Below are 14,098 nucleotides of genomic sequence, written 5' to 3' on the forward strand. Positions count from 1 at the left end.
GCAGCATGACTTGGGTCCTACAGCTTTTTCCGTGAGACAGGAAGCAATTGAATGTCTCCATGGCTTTATTGAAAGTTTTTATAAGTCTAGACAAAAACTTACACAGAAACTGTTTGCAACCCTGTAACTACAGGATAAATGTGTGCAGAATGACTCTCCATGGAGAGTCAGTAATTCCAATAGACTCCTGATCTCTGGGAGCAGACCATTTATTTGTTTGTAACTTAGTCACAATTCCAAATATTTTTAGGTCTTGATTTAAGCTTCACTAAACTGAAGATTTCATAAACTAGTAAAAAAGCCTTGGTGTATTGTGACTCCATTTTATACTTTAATCCACTTGTAACACTGTATTATAAATTGACATTTTGATATTTTCATGTTTTGATTTTTTTTAATCTACATGCAAACAGATTTTATTAACATTTAAATAAGATGACTATTACATAGAAATGCATGGTATTTGAAATACTTTTCATAAGATCAGATTATTTATTTTAAAAAAAACCAATCTCTATAAAGATAAGGACAAAGTATTGGGCAATAACCAAGATGGCTTTGTAAATCATCAGCAGTGTTTTGTAATTAATCGCCCATTCATATATTTGAAATTGCCTCTTAAATAAAAGGAGTAACAAATCAAACCTGTTTGACTTTTGGTAAAGTTTGGTTTAATCCTGTGTGCTGTATCTGTCATTAAATCAGATTTTAGACCTAATAACGTTGAAATGGGTTATCAGAAGAATAGAAAGTTGTCTTAACTAGGATAAGTGACAGAAAACAATCATGGCTGTTTTACGTAGAAAGTGATTAATTCAATATAAGGACACGAAAATTCTCTTGGAATAAGTCAATGCCTCCAAAGTTTCTAGAAACAGAAAATGATAGTTTTCAAACTCTTCATTACCCCTGCATACCTGTTATTATGACATCTGCTTAACTATTTTCACCCCAAGCAAATTAACTTCCTTTGCTTCTGTCATCTGGAGGGTTAGTGGATCATAATCTTCCATGTTATAGGTCCAGACTTGGTGCATACAAAGAGCTTTTCTGTCGACAGAGAAACATAAAGATTAGGTAGATATGATTGTTACTCTCAAAGTGCTTATAATTGGATGTTTGCAGTACTTGATAATTTCTCTAATTACCTCACTGTCTACTATGAGATCATCATATATTCATGGTACAAAATGAATATTTACTAACTTAAAAAGTAATGTATATTAACTTTCAAGTGTACACCCATAGTTATATGTATATATTACTAATAATGATTTCAGTAGACCAAGCAAACAGCAATAAGGGGTAAAATATTTAAGATGTCAGGGAATCATTAACTTAGTAAGTAGTGTGATTGCTGTTTTACAGATCCAGGATGTCTGTAAGATACAGAAGAGTTGATTCCATAACTATTCTAAAAGGTCAAGAAAGCCAGCTTTTGGTAGTCCATCAACAATTTTGTTCTAATTGTTTTTTTAAATTGTTAGGAAATAAGATCTATACAAAAGTGTGAAGGTGTAGAGAAAGTCACCTCTGGCGAGGCAGTAGCTCCCTTTCGGTCCCTTACTCTCACCTTGTAAAGCTGACGCGATCATACCACACCTCAGCCCCAAATCGTCCACGTCTTCACATCTCAGAGTGAAAGACAAAATCCACCCAATGGTCCCAAGACCCCACAAAATCTGCTCCTTCCTCTTGGCTCTCTGAACTGATCTAGAACTTTCTCCTGCCCATGCTGCTCCTGACACACTGCTTTTCTCGCTGTCCTTCATTCTTGGAGCTTTTGCATTTGCTGTTCCATCTACCAGAAGTGCTCTTTTCTCAGATTTCTGCATGGCCCTTGCCCTCATTTTCTTCAGGTCTAAAATAACAACACTCTTTCCACAGCCCAGACTTTTCTATCCTACCTGCTTTATTTGTCTCTGTATCTGGCATGCAACGTATTCACTCAAACTAAAGCATGAGGGACTTAGTTTAATCTAATTATATTTTTTTTTGTCATAAAGGTAATTTTAGGTCATTTTATAAAAACACAGAACTTAGGGAAGTTGTGAAATCATGTTGTGAGATCTTTTAAAAGTGTTAGGTTCTTACCAGTTTGGGAGAGTTTATGAGCGATCTACCCTAAAGTTAGTAAATGAGTTGCGATTACTTCACATGGTCATGATACAGATGGTTGGCAAGTTTTGGGATGGCCAAGTGTCATTCAACAGGCAACGGAGTGTATGAGATTTGGAATCAGAAGAATAGTGTTCAGATATGAGTGTTGCCACTTCGTTGCTTGTAATGTTGGGCAAGGTCATAAAATAGTACAGAAGATATTAGTAATGGAAGCTTAAAATATACGGATAAATAAGTGAAGGGACTTTTGTAAACCACTTAAACTTATTAAAGGGATGTAGAACTTATAGTATCTGGCTCACTTTGTTGTAGTGAGGATGAGATAAAATATAAAAATGCTCTATAAAGTGAAAAACAATATATATTATTATTATTACTCTTGGTAATCAGGAAAGTAATAAGGTAAACACATAACTGAAAAAAGTTTATACAACCTTGTGTGGGTAGAGATGCTGGTCAACACACTGACATGCACAGGTCTAATAACAATATAATTATGAAACTATAATAATGAAAAACTAATAATAGTAATATTTATCTCAGATGACTATGTGCCAGCCACTGAACTAAGAATTTTACAGCCTTATCTCTTTGAGTAATTACTGCAATCCTATGAGGCAAGTGACTATTATCATTCCAACTTTACAAATGAAGAAAATGAAAGAATAAGCAGCCAGTTCACATAGCTAGTGAATGCTTCAACAGTGGCTGGAGTTGGTAAGTTTATTAATCATTTGGTATTGTACACACTCATATTGGTATTGTTAATCTAAACCCATAACAATACCCTTCATACAGCCAATTTCCATTTCATTTTTGAAAGTGGAAATATAAAAGGTAAACAAATTAATTAACGTTTGTTAGGATTTAAAAACAAATATACAAATTCCTACACACATGGAAAAAAAAAGCTATTGCAATGAGTCAGAAAAGCATGAGGTCAGAAGTGTTTATATAAATGTTTTTTTATTTTTTTTTTTATTTTCTAACATCTTTATTGGAGTATAATTGCTTTACAATGGTGTGTTAGTTCCTGCTTTATAACAAAGTGAATCAGCTATACATATACATATATCCCCATATCTCCTCCCTCTTGCATCTCCCTCCCACCCTCCCTATCTCACCCCTCTAGGTGGTCACAAAGCACCAAGCTGATCTCCCTGTGATCAATTTGAAATAAATATACAATAGGTTACATCCTCAGTGGCACTGGTAAATTTTATTGCAGGATGTGCTTCTTAAGGAATTTGCAAATAAAAGTCCTCAAGAGTTCCGGCCCAGCTGTCCCTTGCAGACCATAATGGCTCTTTGGCCCTCTGTTCCACCAGAGGTCACTGCACCACCTGCCAGGCAAGGCCCCCAGGTGCTGAGGGCAGATCCTCCCTCCCCCGTGGTGACCTCTGTACACACAGTGCCTTCCTGGGTCTTAAGAGAGGATGATCCATCGATATAAGTGAGCTTTCTGCTCCCATAGAATTCATAGAACACACAAGCAGGTGATTATAATTATCCAGGCCCTAGAAATTCCAATACATCTCTTCTCATGCTTGATTATATGAAAACGAGTAATACAAATTGCTGAAAAACTGCTCTGAATGAGGTTGAAACCCAAGGTCTAGAATGTAACAGAATTGCCACTATCTTTGATTTTTTTTTATCATCTGAAAGATCAGCTCCACCGTGAATAACTTTGAGGGGTTGCCTACATAAGTGGGGTTTTTTCCCAGTATGATTTTTAACTTCAGCGCTGATGGCAAGAAAGAATTAAATGATTTAAGGGGGTGAAAAAAAGTATTTACAGGGGAAATAGCCATGTGATTGTCAAGGAGCTCTTACATATTAAACGGGACAGTTTCGTCTCTCGTCTCATAGCTACAGAAAAACAGGAAGTATTGGGAAGGGAAAAATGAGGGTTGGGAAGAGGTGAAGGTGGGACGTCTGGTTTGTCTGTGTGAGATCTCTTGCTGGCACTATGCCCAGAAATTTTTTCTTACCCCTTTGAAAGACAGAGGCTGTATAAAGAGCTCTAAAGAGATTGATTTTCCTGGGAAAAGATTTGAGACAGGACAGTCAGGGCAAGCCAGGCTGGTACTGGCCGTGAGACCAGACCAGAACGGATGCGGGATCCTGGTCAGTGCTATGAAAAAGGCCAGGAAGAACAGCGAGGTGAGATGCCCAGAGAAGGCACTGACTCTGAGGTTCTTGGAGGACATGGCGGTGGGGGAAAGATAGAAAAGGCAGCTTTGGGAAGTGGGAGCAGGGGAAATAGTAGAAAGGGAAAACACCTGTTATTTTAAGCCAGTGATTAATGATCACAAGGAATTGGAGACTTGGAGATGAAAAATAAATGTGAGGATTTACCTAAAGGAAACAATGAAATATACATGGATATTTATATACAGGGGAATTTACTGCAGTGTTATTTATAATATTAAAAATTTTAAAGTAATCTGTATGTCTATATACATATATATGATATAGAGGATATATATTGTAAACATATATATGATGTATATGTGAGTATGTAAATACCATAGAATACGTAGCCATTAAAATATATTTTCTAATAATATTTTAATTCTAAATAGGTATTTTAAGTTTAAAAATCCATAAAGCAGCATTTACCCTTATATATATATATATATGGTATATAAATATACATATACATGCACGTATACACATAAGTGAAGAGAGAAGTGAGAGATAATGAAAGAATACATCAAAATGTCAGCAATGATTTTCTTTAGATAATGGAATTGCATGATTTTAATTTACCTTCTCTATGCTTTTTGGTGTTTTTCAGATTTTTTTACAGTACTGGAGTCTGCCTTTATATTTTGTATTTTCTTAATTTGTGTCACTTATGAACATTTTCTAAAGTTTTCAATAAATACTGGATATTGTTTTTTTAATTAATTTTTATTAATTTTAATTCAGATTCATTTTTTATTAAATTAAAATAAAAATGCATATCAACTTCAAGTAGCACACTTAGAAAACCCCATTTTTCTTTTTTTTTTTTAATTGGAATATAGTTGCTTTACAATGTTGTGTTAGTTCCTGCTGTACAGCAAAGTGAATCAGTTATACATAGACATATATCCACTCTTTTTTAGATTCTATTCCCATATAGGTCATTACAGAGTAATGAGTAGAGTTCCCTGTGCTATTCAGCAGGTTCTTAGTAGTTAAATAAAGCATGAAGTTCCCCTGTTCCAGTTCCTCTCAAGCCCCTGTAATATTTTGTGTCACATCTCTTGGTGGCCCCATATTTATCCATGTTTGTTTTCAATTCTTGTATTAATTATTATCAGGATTCTAAATAATATGTTTATATTTTATACTAGTTATTCTACATATGCCTCTGATTCTTTCTCTACTCTTTATTGAGCAGTCCCACTCCTGGATATGAATCTGGAAAAAACTGAAAGCACTATTTCGAAAAGATACATGCACCCCAGTGTTCGTAGCAGCACTACTTAACATTAGCCAAGATATGGAAGGAACCCAAGTGACCATGCATATATGCATGTATATATACAATGGAATATTACTCAACCATTAAAAAAAGAATGAAATTCTGCCATTTGTAGCAAGATGGGTGGACCTAGAGAATATTATGCTCAGTGAAATAAGTCAGACAGAAAAAGACAAACACTGTATGATATCACTTGATGTGGAATCTAAAAAATAAAGCAAAGGAATATATAGAGCAAGACAGAAACAGACTGTGGTTACCAGTGGGGGAGGGAAGGGGGAGGGGCAAGATAGGGGTATGGGATTAAGAGATACAAACTACTATATGTAAAATAGAAGAGCAACAAAGTTATATTTTACAGCAAAGGGAATTATAGCCATTATTTTGTAAAAACTTTTAATAGTCTATAAAACTTTTTATAATCTATAAAAATACTGAATCACTATGCTATACACCTGAAACTAAAATAATGTCATATATCAACTGTACTTCAATTTAAAAAAAGTCAATTTGTGTCATCAGGGTTGTGTTCTTTCTGGAAACTCTAGGGAAAATACATTTCCTTGCCTTTCTAGCTTCTAGAGACCACTTATATTTCTGGTACATGGCCACATTCTTCTTGATAACCAGCCAGAAGCATCTCAGATCTCTCTTTCTGACTCTGACCTTGACTTTCATGCTTCCCTCTTTCACTTATAAGACTCTTGTGATTACAGTGGGTCTATCTGAATAATCCTGAATAATCTCTACATCTCAAGATTATTAACTTAGTCACATCTCTAAAGTCCATTTGGCATGTAAGGTAACAAATTCACAAGTTCTGACCATGAGGTCATGAACATCTCGGGGGTCATTGTTCTGCCTGCCACCATGGCTAAGGATAAAATGCCAAATTTAATTATGTGGTTTGCAAAATTACAAGCTAGTTAAATGCCTGACTCTCCAAGTCTTCCATAACAAGAATGGGCACTGGTCAGAAAGGAATGTGATCCTTAGACTTGGAATGGGAATATTTGGGCAGACACAGACAAGTCTGAGAAACATTTCTCTCAGCCCCTCCAAATCACCCTTGCTAGAAGCAGCCACCTCCTCACATGTCTAAGTAAACTGCCTCCCTTTCATTAAAACCTTTCTTTAGTTGTTTGTTCCCTGGGGAAGGCCTCTTATCCTTCCTTACTTTTTCTACCACTTCTCACTGTTTTCAGGTTCATAAAAAAATCAGATCTCAGAATGTCCCAGAGGGAGAAAGGATTTGGCACATATACCACTTAGGAAAAAGAGAGTGAATATGCTAAAGAGCTCACAAAACTTTGCTAATATATTTCAATAAAAATCTGGGGAATACAGGTGTAAATGATTTCTGATGATGGTGGTCAAATATGATGGAACATAAGGTTAGACGTGTTTGAATTAAGCCATCGGTGCTCTCTGTGATTCTAGTTTTGGGTTTTTTTTTTTTCTTTTTGGCTGCACAGCATGTGGAATCTTAGTTCAACAAACAAGGGATCCAGCCCCGGGCCCTTGACAGTGAGAGCATGGAGTCCTAACCACTGGACCACCAGGGAATTCCTGGGAGTCTAGTTTTAATGTATAAATTTTGAGTAGCCATCAGTGACAGTTTGGTTGGTTAACTGAAGCCCTGTCTCAGTAATGACCTCTATTCAGTGTGCCTCAGATGCTGGAACTTCCCTGGCATGCTTTAGAGGAGGAAATTCAGACGCTCAGGGAGATGGGAATCTTGAGGTGGATCAATTATGTGCAACCTATTCAGCAACCATCAATGAAATCCATGGAGGGGATTCAGAAACTTCCCTCCTGAAGACACTAGGAAACACACGGGTACAGGGAGCTCAGTGGTGGCTGTCCTCTACAGGCTGGGGACGGCAGTTGGGAGATGCTGCCACAGAGTTGAATTCACTGATTGCAGTAGAAACAAGAGAACGCCACAGAGGCAAAGAACAGATAGTAACATCTAACCTTCAGAGAAAAGATGGGAAAAATGGGAACAATTACTATAATAGAAAGAAGAAACAGTTTCTGATCTAGAAGGATCCATGGTTGTGGCTAGTTAATCACTGTGTCCCTAAGAATAAAATATATGAGAAAACATATAAAGTGTATCCTGAGGAATATGATCAAACAAAACAAAACAAAACTCTAGGTCTGGTGAGTGGAAAAGTGACTTGAGTCACTGTAGTGGAAATTCGTAACTTCAGACCCAGTTTCTGAACGTAAGCCTGTGCACCTGAAATGAGAGAAAATCTGGGTCCTCTGACATAAGAACCTGAGATAGGACCACAAATTGTATAATTTTCTTATATTCCTCACGTAGTTCCTTAGGATTTCCTTGCATGACCACGTGCTTTGGTAATGTTTTCTCACTTTAGGATTTCTTTTTGATATTTATGCAGTACCACAGAAGTAATTTTTTAGAAAGAATACTAGTAAACACGTCTTACCTTACATATCTGAATATGTCTAATATATGCTTTTACACTTGAAAGCTAGTTTAACTGAATATAAAACTTTAGATCAAAATATTTTCCGTAAAAGGTTTATTCTTCCCTAAGAACTTTTGAAGACACAGGAATTACAGTGTTCTTTAGTTGGATGCAAATCTGATTCTTATTAAATTATGGGTAACATGGTTTTTCTCTCTTCTAGCAATGAGATTTTTAGAGGGCTTAATTGACACACCAAGGCTACCAGCTTAGGAGTTCACCAAGAAGAGAAATTAGCATAAATTTGTGTATTATAAGAAATGAAATATTGTAGCATCCTATGACTTGTGGTAAAATTAACTGGCTTATGAGATTTCAAAATGTTTGTTAATAAAATCTTTCTTTATCTGATACTTAAGAGATTATGTTACTCCTGTAACAGTAATCTGTAATCACCTAAGAGTTTGCTAACAATACATAAATGTTCACTGGCTTCAGTTCCTCTCCTCCTCCCAGAAGTCTAATATAGTAGGTCTAGAGCCTGTGTGTTTGCATTTTTAACATGTATCCCAGGGAATTATGATCTTCTTCAAAGTTTAAAGATCATTATCATATATTTGTCCCAGTAAAATGTGCCATGTAAGAGGCAGTCAGTGAATATTTTTGAAAAGGAGGATAAATGAATGAGAATGAAGGAATAAAAGCAAATTTAAAGGGAAACCAAAGTCTGAGACCACTTGTCTCTGTGAGCAATGCTTTATTTCTAAGTCTGCAGATCTGATGAGCCAATAGAATATGATAAATAGTGTAGTGTAGTATTGTAGCAGCAAAGATATTTCAGCCTCTCTGAATCTCCATCAACAAAATGGTAGCATTTCTCACAAGGTTCAAATTAGGAACTGATTTAGTTAATTTCTCCCAGCACATAATAGGTACTAAATAAATGGTGGCTCTTATTCCAGAAAATACTTCTATCTTATATCTATGACATAAATTCAATGTCCTTACTTGACACTGTTGAGCAGAATATGTATCTTTTCATTCAAACATGAAGACCAAAGTCATAAAACGAATTCAGATTTATACTAACCTGAGCATATTATTTTCAATGACATTCATTTTCCTCACATTGCCCCTTTGGTGCTGGCTGAGCTATAGAAAGCAAGAAATAGGCTTGTGAGAAAAAAGAGACATATCCTAATGAGATTTAGGTCGCTTTTTTCCCCGCATTTTCTATGGTGAGCATTGATTAATTACGATGAGAAAGTGTTTCTAAAAAACATAGGAGGGGCTTCCCTGGTGGCGCAGTGGTTGAGAGTCCGCCCGCCAATGCAGGGGACGCGGGTTCGTGCCCTGGTCCGGGAAGATCCCACATGCCGCGGAGCGGCTGGACCCGTGAGCCATGGCTGCTGAGCCTGCATGTCCGGAGCCTGTGCTCTGCAACGGGAGAGGCCACAACAGTGAGAGGCCCGCGTACCGCAAAAAAAAAAAAAAAAAAAAAAACAAACATAGGAAACTCAGCTCAAATGCAACTGCCACTCAGACTTCACTAGATTTTCCAATTTATATTCAAATGATCCCACATTTTGGGATCAAGACTTGGAGGGATCTTTGATAACAAAGTTCTCTTCAATCTGGCATTTCCCACAACTCCACAGGGTCCACCCCAGGGCCCGGGATGAAGAGTCCAGTCCAGTAAGTGTGCATGCAGATCAGAAAGAGTACACTCACCTAGTTTTAAAACACCCAAGATGCTGTGCCCTGAATTTTAAACAGTGCATGTGACTTGGTTCATTTTGGTTTCAAGTTCAAAGGCATCAGATCAGTTCTGTGGGTTAACAGTGAGTACATCTTTCAAGAGCTGCTTGATCCCCTCAGACATGGAAGTTCTTCATTCCTGGAGATGTGCAACTCTGTCTTTGGTTTTTCTAGCAGCATCTCATACACAGGGATGATCTCAGACCCCTGTTTCACAGAGGCCCCCAGGAGCTCCCCGGGGGGAATTTTGAGTGAAGTTTCAGAATCTGAGTAAGCAATGGGCGGGCACAAGTGTTGGAAGCAGCTGGATTCTAGTAAATTGACAATAACTAACAGGAAGTAGTATCAGAGCAGATGCTTTAGGTAGTAACAATCGGAGAAAGTCAGCCTGAAAGATTTGCCCATCTCCTTAAGTGTATCATCTAGTCATTAGTCATGGTAAGCTACTGGGCAAATAGTCATAGGCTCAGACATGTGGCATCTTGGGGACAAAGAGTTTCCCAGAATCACATTAAAAACCTGAAGGATGCTATGTAATCTTTTTGGTTTTTAATAAATATAATCCTTTATTTTGGGGGGTGTGAATTTTGATATTTAATTTTATTTTTTATATAGCAGGTTCTTATTAGTTATCTGTTTTATACATATTAGTGTATACGTGTCAATCCCAATCTCCCAATTCATCCCACCACCAACACCCCCCCCACACAGCTTTCCCCTCTTGGTGTCCATAAGTTTGTTCTCTACATCTGTGTCTCTATTTCTGCCTTGCAAACCGGTTCATCTGTACCATTTTTCTAGATTACGTATATATGCGTTAATACACGATATTTGATTTTCTCTTTCTGACTTACTTCACTCTGTATGACAGTCTCTAGATCTTTCCACGTGTCTACAAATGACCCAATTTCGTTCCTTTTTATGGCTAATATTCCATGGTATACATATATATATATATATATATATATATATACACACACATACACATACCACATCTTCTTTATCCATTCATCTGTCGGGCATTTAGGTTGCTTCCATGACCTGCCTATTGTAAATAGTGCTGCAATGAACACTGGGGTTCATGTGCCTCTTTGAATTATGGTTTTCTCTGGGTATATGCCCAGTAGTGGGATTGCTGGGTTATATGGTAATTCTATTTTTAGTTTTTTTAAGGAACCTGCGTACTGTTCTCCATAGTGGCTGTATCAATTTACATTCCCACCAACAGTGCAAGAGGGGTCCCTTTTCTCCATACCGTGTCCAGCATTTGTTGTTTATAGATTTTCTGATGATACCCATTCTAACCGGTGTGAGGTGATACCTCATTGTAATGTTGATTTGCATTTCTCTAATAATTAGTGATGTTGAGCAGCTTTTCATGTGCTTCTTGGCCATCTGTATGTCTTCTTTAGAGAGATGTCTATTTAGGTCTTCTGCCCACTTTTTGAGTGGGTTGTTTTTTTTCATTATTGAGTTGCATGAGCTGTTAATATATTTTGGAGACTAATCCTTTGTCCGTTAATTCGTTTGCAAATATTTTAACACATCCTGAGGGTTGTCTTTTCATCTTGTTTGTAGTTTCCTTTGCTGTGCAAAAACTTGTAAGTTTCATTAGGTCCTGTTTGTTTCTTTTTGTTTCTATTTCCATTACTCTAGGAGGTGGGTCAAAAAGATCTTGGTGTGATTTATGTCAAAGAGTGTTCGTCCTATGTTTTCCTCTAACAGTTTTATAGTGTCCAGTCTTACATTTAGGTCTTTAATCCATTTTGAGTTTATTTTTGTGTATGGGTTAGGGAGTGTTCTAATTTCATTCTTTTACATGTAGCTGTCCAGTTGAATTTCCCAGCTGAATTTATTAAAGACTCTGTCTTTTCCCCATTGTATATCCTCGCCTCCTTTGTCATAGATTAGTTGACCATAGGTGCATGGTTTTATCTCTGGGCTTTCTATCCTGTTCCATTGATCTATATTTCTGTTTTTGTACCAGTACGATATTGTCTTGATTACTGTAGCTTTGTAGTATAGTCTGAAGTCAGGGAGCCTGACTTCTCCAGCTCTGGTTTCTTCCCTCAAGATTGCTTTGGCTATTCGGAGTCTTCTGTGTCTCCATACAAATTTTAAGATTTTTTTGTTCTAGTTCTGTAAAAAATGCCACTGGTAATTTGATAGGAATTGCATTGAATCTGTAGATTGCTTTGGGTAGTATACTCATTTTCACAATATTGATTCTTCCAATCCAGGAACATGGTATTTCTCTTCATCTGTTTCTGTCATTTTGATTTCTTTCATCCATGTCTTATAGTTTTCTGAGTACAGGTCTTTCACCTCCTTAGGTAGGTTTTTGTTTTGTTTTGTTTTTTATTCAGCAGGTTCTTATTAGTTATCCATCTTATACATATTAGTGTATATATGTCAATCCCAGTCTCCCAATTCTTAGGTAGGTTTATTCCTAGGTATTTTATTCTTTTTGTTGCAATGGTGAATGAGACTGTTTCCTTAGTTTATCTTTCTGATCTTTCATTGTTAGTGTATAGGAATGCAAGAGATTTCTGTGCATGAATTTTGTATCCTGCAACTTTACCAAATTCATTGATTAGCTCTAGTAGTTTTCTGTTGGCATCTTTAGGATTCTCTATGTATAGTATCATGTCATCTGCAAACAGTGACAGATTTACTTCTTCTTTTCCAATTTGTATGCCATGGCTAGGACTTCGAAAACTATGTTGAATAATAGTGGTGAGAGCGGACATCCTTGTCTTACTCCTGATCTTAGAGGAAATGCTTTCAGTTTTTCACCATTGAGAATGATGTTTGCTGTGGGTTTGTCATATATGGCCTTTACTATGTTGATGTAGGTTCCCTCTATGCCCACTTTCTGGAGAGTTTTTATCATAAATGGGTTGAATTTTGTCAAAAGTTTTTCTGCATCTATTGAAATGATCATATGGCTTTGATTCTTCAGTTTGTTAATATGGTGTATCACACTGATTGATTTGCGTGTGGTGAAGAATCCTTGCATCTCTGGGATAAATGCCACTTCATCATGGTGTATGATCTTTTTAATGTGTTGTTGGATTCTGTTTGCTAGTATTTTGTTAAGGACTTTTGCATCTATATTCATCAGTGATATTGTTCTGTAATTTTCTTTTTTTATAGTTTCTGTGTCTGGTTTTGGTATCAAGTTGATGGTGGCCTCGTAGAATGAGTTTAGAAGTGTTCCTTTGCAATTTTTTGGAAGAGCTTGAGAAGGGTGGGTGTTAGCTCTTCTCTAAATGTTTGATAGAATTCACCTGTGAAGCCATCTGGACCTGGACTTTTGTTTGTTGGAAGATTTTTAATCACAGTTTCAATTTCATTACTTGTGATTCATCTGTTTCTTCCTGGTTCAGTCTTGGAAGGTTACACCTTCCTAAGAATTTGTACATTTCTTCCAGGTTGTCCATTTTATTGGCATGGAGTTGCTTGTAGTAGTCTCTTATGATGCTTTGTATTTCTGCGGTGTCTGTTGTTAACTTCTCCGTTTTCATTTCTAATTTTATTGATTTGAGTACGCTCCCTCTTTTTCTTGAGGAGTCTGGTTAAAGGTTTATCAATTTTGTTTATCTTCTCAAAGAACCAGCTTTGAGAACTTTTATTGATCTTTGCTATTGTTTTGTTTCTATTTCATTTATTTCTGCTCTGATCTTTATGATTTCTTTCCTTCTACTAACTTTGGGTTTTGTTTGTTCTTCTTTCTCTAGTTCCTTTAGGTGTCAGGTTAGATTGTTTATTTGAGATTTTTCTTGTTTCTTGAGGTAGGATTGCATTGGTATAAACTTCCCTCTTAGAACTGCTTCTGCTGCATCCTATAGGTTTTGGATTGTCATGTTTTCATTGTCATTTGTCTCTAAGTATGTTTTGATTCCCTCTTTGATTTCTTCAGTGATCTCTTCGTTATTTAGTAACGTATTGTTTAGCCTCCATGTGTTTGTGTTTTTTACTCTTTTCTCCCTGTAATTTATTTCTAATTCATAGCGTTGTGGTCCGAACAGATGCTTGATATGATTTCAATTTTCTTAAATTTACTGTGGCTTGATTTGTGACCCAAGATGTGATGTATCCTGGAGAATGTTCCGTGTGCACTTGAGAAGAAAGTGTAATCTGCTGTTTTCAGATGGTATGTCCTATAAATATCAATTAAATATATCTGGTCTATTGTGTCATTTAAAACTTGTGTTTCCTGGGCTTCCCTGGTGGTGCAGCGGTTGAGAGTCTGCCTGCCGATGCAGGGGATGTGGGTTCGTGCCCCGGTCCGGGCAGA

At 36.7% G+C, this 14,098-nt stretch overlaps 1 long non-coding RNA gene across 3 annotated transcripts in view; it reads right to left on the reverse strand.

Moving 5' to 3' along the window:
* LOC113625446 (uncharacterized) overlaps nucleotides 1-14,098 on the reverse strand; it is a 208,056-nt gene that overhangs the window by 15,370 nt on the left and 178,588 nt on the right. For 2 of the 3 annotated variants that reach the window (XR_003434680.1, XR_003434682.1), the window contains exon 3: nucleotides 918-1,050. This is a non-coding gene — a long non-coding RNA (uncharacterized LOC113625446). Of the gene's footprint in view, nucleotides 1-917; nucleotides 1,051-9,130; nucleotides 9,193-14,098 lie in introns of all 3 variants that reach the window. The other variant, XR_003434681.1, reaches the window with a different exon arrangement.

This window comes from Aethalodelphis obliquidens, unplaced genomic scaffold, assembly GCF_003676395.1.
Source record: "Aethalodelphis obliquidens isolate GAN/ISIS:26980383/991018 unplaced genomic scaffold, ASM367639v1 scaffold15, whole genome shotgun sequence".
In the NCBI taxonomy this organism is placed as follows: Eukaryota; Metazoa; Chordata; class Mammalia; order Artiodactyla; family Delphinidae; genus Aethalodelphis; species Aethalodelphis obliquidens.